The 7,243-nt window shown below is 42.8% G+C and overlaps 1 pseudogene; it reads left to right on the top strand.

Moving 5' to 3' along the window:
• The first annotated feature begins 3,756 nt into the window (after positions 1–3,756).
• The window catches only part of LOC107564043 (multivesicular body subunit 12B-like), a 42,535-nt pseudogene continuing 39,048 nt past the window's right edge, over positions 3,757–7,243 (top strand).

The raw sequence follows: 7,243 nt of genomic DNA, 5'->3' as shown, positions 1-7,243 counted from the left end.
CCCACACACACACAGCTTCCTCTCCGGCCATCATGCCCTGTTCTCTTCTAACTTGAGGCGACACATCATAATAACTGTAAGAGGCCTCTCCTGTCCTGTGTCAGGCCTGCACAGATTAGTTCCTCTCCACCAAACCCAGGTCATTTTCTATCCCCCTGCTGAATACATTTGGAGATCACACACTCTTTCTTGGCTTAAGCTGTGGAGATTATCTAAACAGAGGCTTTTACCATTTCACTCAGGACAGATGTGTTGTGGAAGAGTGATATTGTGGTTTTGGCTGGAAGTGTGGAGCTAATTCACAATTTGCTAATTTCAAAGTTTATAAAAATGTGTATATATTAAATGTTTAATGCATTTTGATATTATTTTTATATAGGCATATTATGTTTTATTATTTCATAGGGCTAAACATAAACACACTGTTAAAATAGAATTCTTTAAAAAAAATTAAATAAAACTAAATTCTGAAATATGTCTTATAATATATTACATGAGAAGCTAAACAGAAGCTTTTTTCCATTTCACTCAGTGGTTTTGGCACTAGAAGTTTAAAGCTAATTCAAAATGTGTTAATAAATTATTTTTTAATGTATTAAATATAAAATGTAAATATATAAACTTAGTCAATATACTTTTTAATTAATAATGTATTTTTTTAAATAAAATCTTTGTTATTATTATTATTATTAATTTCTCTCCACCCAGGATGGATGTGTTTTGGATTTGTAAGTTGTGGCACTGGAAGTGTGAAACTAATTCAAAGTTTTCTGTTTTCGAATTGAATTACATTTGTAAATAAATCAAATGTATAAATTGGAAATATTTAAAATGTGAATATTTTTTAAATGTTTTATTAAATTTATTTTATATATATATATATATATATATATTTAAATAAAGTTAAACATAAACACACTGTTAAAATAGCATTAAAAATGGCTATAATATATTACAAAAGAAGCTTTGAAAATAATCCCTTTTCCTGAAAAAAAAAAAAAACGACAACACAAATGTGCAAAGATATGTTATCTGTTGTACATGACATACTATATCTGTTCATGTTACATTATACAGAGTGTCAGTCAACTTACCTCTGGGGAGAAACGCTCCATGTCTCAAGTCTTTGTCATCTTCCCCTTCCGTGCCTCTGCTATAGTTACCCCTCAGATTAATAATGAATATAGTTAATCAGCACAGAGAGAGACAGTATAATTAAGTCACAGCTGGCAGACGTAAGGTGAGGTGGCATTCCATTGGGTCACCACTATTGTATCATGTGACCAGCTATGAAACCAATTTTTCAATTTCCGATTAGCCAGGCATTTGCAAAGTGATAACATATAAACCATTTCTTAAATATTTATTTAAACACTGCGTGTCACACAGTAAAACTAGAAATATGGATGGCTTTGGAGGCTGTATTAATAAACCAGGTCAAATATCTTTCATTCTTTATTCATCAACAAAGGGAGTTAATAAGGAACATTGAGTAATGTGAACGGACAGCGTGTATCATTTCTCGCTGGCTGCTAGATCATATTTCATAAAGAGTGTGTTTGAATTTTTATGTACAGTGTTCATATATATATAATATATATATATATATATATATATATATATATGAACAACAGAATGGCAGCAGCTTCTCGCAAAGATCTCTTTCATTAGGGTGCCGGGACGTCATGCAATGTGCTATGTTGACACACAGACAGGTATCTATGTCAGAAGCACGGGAGTGTGTTCTTTTCGGGCGGCACTTCCACCCGCTGTCCTACTCCACGCGAGTGGAAGGCACACAGTCTTTCATTGTGAGCAGTTGAAAAGACATAATTAGACACACAGATATGCCATGGAAGAGCTCGCTTGTCAAGCCAGGCAGCTGGAGAAGCACGCCAACCTTCAGAAGTGCAGCTTGCTGAAGGCCCCCGCTTTTATTCCCTGCAGTTTTGTCTACCTTCAAAGCGCCCATCTCGGAATGAAAACTTAGCAGACTTTTCCCGTCTTGTGCCAATTGCGTTGCGGCGCCGGTGAATGCGTGACGCGCTCGGTGTGTTTCAACCTGCCGTGCGAGAAACAACGGTAATTGTGGCATATGAAAAGCGCGATTGATACTGCGTGTATGAAATGACATATAGCGTATATTAATACATTTAACTACGTAGGGAACATGCAGGAGCTCTTCATTTGTTATCCCCATCCTCATATATCAGGCCAAACTTAACATTTAGAGCTCACGAACAAAGCGGCCATAATTTACAGGCCCATCACCATCCCGTGACACGCTGATAGGGGACGTCCAGTCAAGGCCAAGCCGCTGTTCCTCTCTGACACGCAGGATGTGCTGGTGGCTCACGATGTGTCAATCACAAAGGCGTGCCGCTGCCCAGCGTCTCCCATTGACTTTCTTTCATCCCGTCAGCAGGGCCAGACCATTTCATTAAGAGTGTGACCTGCAAGGGCCTCCTGTAATGGACAGCTTGATTTGTGTCGGGCCGACAGGTCTCAATATGCTGCTGACTTTTATCTACTCAAGTATGTATATTATATGTGCCTGTCACTTCTATGACCTGCCCCAGATTCCTGTTCTCTCCCTCAGATGCGTTTGTTCTGTGTTTTGGTTATCTCTTCCACTGTGATTCCATGGCACTGAATTGACACATTTAAGATTTAAGTTTGAGAAAGGTGCGGGTCAAAATATGTCTGATATGTTATAAAGATAGAAAACTAGTGGAATTGTGTTGAAAATGGCGTCTTTGAAAGTTTTAAACTCTCCTGTTACTGTTTAGTGGCATCATTTATACGATACTCCAAATTAAAAGAAAGATTATAGCTAATTAATGTGAGTAATAATGAATGTTATGTCATTTACTCAGCTTTATGTTGTTGCAAACTTGATTTATTTTCTGTCTTCTGTGGAACACAAAAAATGTTTAGCAGAATGTCCTGGTTGCTTTGCTGTATGTTGAAAATGAACATTGAAAAAGAGCTGTTGAGATTAAAAAAAAATGTTTGCATATACTCAACCATGGTGCCATCTAGCAATGTGATTTCATATGATGTGACACAATGTGACTTAATATCTCACGATTGCAACAGTATTTATTCTTATTGACTTTAAATATCTCGTAATGTGACTCATTTTATAGCATATCTCATAATTATGATAAAAAATGCAAGAACCAATTATATTTGACATCTGTCAGGATTGGACCTGTTTTGTCATGTGTTTCAGTTCCTGTTTTGCCTTATTTGGTCTTGTTCCTGTCCTTGTTTAGTTTGATTATTAATTGGATTCCCTGCACCTGTCTGTCCCTCATTATCCAGTCCTTAAAAGCCCCAGTCTGTTCAGTTTGTATTTGTCAGTTCTACTTGTTTCTACGTGTGTTTGCCCAGCTCCTATTGTGGATTATCCTGTGTTTTTGTCATTAAAGACTGTGAATTCTACTCTGTGTCTCCTACGTTCTTCCCGCAGCAGCGTAACGTGACAGAAGAACCGACCAAAAACAGTTTCCTCCGTGTTTTCCCCTCCGTTTGTTTTCTCTCAGTGTTTTTGTTTCTGTTGTGTTTCTCCCTAATGGATGCCCTCCTTCACCCAGAATATCTCCTCCTCCTGCTGGAGCAGGGGGAGAGATTGCTCGAGGACCATATGAGACGGTTCCAGCTGCTAGCAAGCCACCAGCTACCCCGATGACACGCTCTGTGCGTTCTGCGATGCCAGTCTAAACATCGAGTGCAGAGTGCCGTCGTCCGAAGATGGTCCTCGATCTGATTTCACCGCCTTTTGTGGAGTGGATACTGGCGAGAAACGGATCCCTGCTCACCGTCAGTTCCGAGGAGAATCTCGCCAGTACCACTCCCGACCCAGAGCCCAGCCCACCATCTCCCTGCGATGCGGTGCATCAACCCGAGCCCACCATTGACGGAGAGCCATTTCCCGCCACGAGCCAGCGCAAAGCCAAGCGACTGAGTAGAGAATCGCCCCGGACGTAGAGCTGAACCCGTCAGACCAGGTGCGAGAGCTGGCGACAATGCCCTCCACGAGGGAGAAAGCCGCGGACTGTGTGAGTGCAGAGAGGAGCTCCGCCCCCTGCACCACGGGTGAGCTGAGTATGTTGGGGCGAATGTGCAACATCGAGGAGGAGAGGGCTCCAGTCCCCGAATCCAGTCCAGAGTGCCCTCCAGTGCCCGCTCCTCGAAAGCGCCCTCAAGTGTCCGCTACTCCAGAGCACCATCCTGTTCCCGTGTTCAGCCCAGAGGGGGCTCCCGATCCAGAGTTTAGCCCTGAATGCCCGGAGGCTCACAAATGCCCGCCCTCCCACCTGCTCCTGCCTCCTCCACTGCTGTCGTCTGGCAGCCCCTCTGCTCGCCCTCAGCCCACCATCATTATGGTGCTTGCTCTTCAGGTCTCCTTTGTCCCTCCGGCTCCGCCTTGGTCGGGCGTCGACCCGCCATCGCCTCAGGACTCCGCTCCTCCGGCTGCACCTCGTTGCTCCGTCCCACCGGCTCTATTGGGCTCCTTCCTCCCACCAGCTCCACCTTAGTCCTCAGTCGCGCCGACTCCACTGCGGATCTCCGCCTCCACCTTGGTCGCCAAAGCCCTCGGCTCCACCCTGGCCCTCCCGGATCCTCGGCATCCCCCTGACTCGTTGGCTCTCCGTCTCCGCCTCAGGCTCCTCCGCCACCTGCTCCGCCGCAGTTGGTCGGCCCCCAGGAGTCAGCGGCCATTCTTCCTCCATGGCTCCTCCCTCCGTCGGCTCTGCCATGGGTCGCCATCATGGCTGTGGCCTGGGTCCAGCTGGGCTCCTACTGCTCCGGGCCCCTCCTGGCTCCTCCCTGGCTTCTCCCTCCTTCGTCGCCTCCCTGGTCTCTGTCTGCTGGCCCCCTCTCCGGTTGTCCATCCTCCTCCTGAGCCTCCTCCCAAGCTCCCACCTGTGCCTCCCTCTGTTGTTGCATACAGTGCAAGGACACACCTTCCGGGAGGGGTTCTACTTGTTTCTACGTGTGTTTGCCCAACTCCTATTGTGGATTATCCCGTTTTTCGACATTAAAGACGTTCTTCCTGCAGCAGCGTAACGTGGCAATATCACTGACCAATTTTTGAATGTACACTAACAGAAATTTCATTTAAAAGTAAAAGAGAGGAAGATGATCAGATTTTGGTGTATTTATCACACGAATGGTACTCTATGGCATTAGATGGTTTGAAGTATAAAACACCGGAGTCATTTGGACTGCTTTAATGGATGCTTTTTTGTAATGTAGATGTTTGTTTTTATATGTAATAATACTTGACAGCCCCAGTCTCCATTTACTTTCATTGTACAAAAAAAAAAAGCAGAAGACATTCAGTGAAATATCTCTTTTTGTGTTCTATATGAATTTGAAACATCATGTGGCTAAGTAAATGATGACAGAAGTTTTACTTTACCGCAACGTGCAATACAGGTCATATAGCAATGTACACACTTTTAGATTTTGAATACACAAATGGAATATTCTCTCTTTAAATCTCTCTATCCCAGTCTTACTCTTTGCTTTTAAGAGTATGCACATGTGAATGACCTGATACTTTTATTTACGGCCGATAATCACCCACCTCTACCCCCTAAGGACACCGCCTGCCTGCAAACATGACCAAAATACATATTCAGATTTATTTGTCAGCAACAGTCCAATAAAACATATCCTCTGCATGCTGCTCTCTGGGCTGGGGTCCCACGAGGAAGTGGCCGAGTGAAAAATGGGGTGCTTTCAAGCGTTAGGCAGAAAGAACGTGAACAATGCTCAAAGCCTGGAGAAGAGTAGTGTGCTGCCTAAGTGTTTCTAAGGAAGACAGGAGAGAAGAAGTAAAGAGAAATAGAGAGATGTGGATTTTCACAATCTAAAAGCCTCAGAGGGCTTCTATCTGAAGTCCCAGACACGGCGTGACCATTGTTTCCTATTTCACACTGTTCCTACCTGACTCTTTTCCTCACTCGGAATCTCTCATTCCACTACGGCTTGACCTATATGAGCTAAATGAAGCCCATCTGACATCTGGTTGAGTCGCATCTGTGGATGATAATTTGAGATGAACCACACGGTACGGATGAACCACAAAGTAAATGAGGTTAAGAGTTTCACATTCTGGTGATCAATAAAAAGAAAGTCACATAATGAAACAAGTTTTGCCTGTGTATGATTTCATAGCTTTTATTATGTGATTATGAAGAAAAAGAGGCTGAGACATACAGGGATTTATGCCTTGAGTGCGGAATCCTATTGTGTGCCATGAATTCCTTTGGGTGTTTGCGGCAGAACGGCGGTGTATCTAATGTGACCGCAAACCCAATGGAGAGCCAATAAACCAAGGTCGGACAGCCTGTGCTGGCAGGGGAACTCGCAGTGTGACAGCAGCCAGTTTGGTGGCCCTACTCATCCTCCGCACAAATATCGGCCTGCTCCTCGGCCTCTGCTTAACGAGAGCCAGCGCTGTGTAGAATATTGTCACCCGCAAATGTAAAAAAATTATTATTTGGATCCGATGCTGATGGCGCTGAAGCAGCAAGCTCGCAAATCCAGCTGAAGGGTAAATGGGGACACGTCTTTGTTGTTGTTGTTGTTCTTGCAGCTGTTCCTGTTGTTTTCTGTTGTTGTTTGCATTGTGAGGCCTGGGGGTGCCAACCAGCAAGGCAAAAGCCAGACCCGCAGGATTGTTAACACAGAATGCCAGCCTCCATTTTTGAAGGAATCATTATGGAAACCACAGTTTGTTTGTATGTTCAGCCTTCCAGCCTTCAGAATTCTAATTGGTGGAGTTAATTAGGTGGTCTATTGAGGTCTAGGTTGCATGTGGTCTTGGAAAACTACATATTCAGGGTTCATTCAAGTGTTAGCTACTCGATCAACAGGTTAGCTGTTATAGTCTTTAACATGACATTTTTGTTGTTTGAGGTAATGATTTCCTATTAAGTTTGACTTCTGAACCTGGAACATGTTTTAGATCAAAAGATGCAATTCTGAAGTCTTTTATTTATTTATTTGTATATATGTATAAGTCATGGTGGTATATATTTAAGTACTACTGATTTGTGTGTGTGTGTTAATATTCATTCATTAATTTAATCCATGAAGAAAATAAAATAAAAATGAAAGAGGCTATGTAGAAATAAAAGTACTATTATTTTTTAAAGTACTTTAAAAGTACTTTCCATTTTTTCAATACATAATATTATATGTATGTGTATATAGTATATATATA

This window comes from Sinocyclocheilus grahami, unplaced genomic scaffold, assembly GCF_001515645.1.
Source record: "Sinocyclocheilus grahami isolate Dianchi unplaced genomic scaffold, SAMN03320097.WGS_v1.1 scaffold903.1, whole genome shotgun sequence".
Classification (NCBI taxonomy): domain Eukaryota; kingdom Metazoa; phylum Chordata; class Actinopteri; order Cypriniformes; family Cyprinidae; genus Sinocyclocheilus; species Sinocyclocheilus grahami.
Note: the sequence above shows the minus strand (reverse complement) of the source record. Positions and strands in the feature narration are given on the sequence as shown.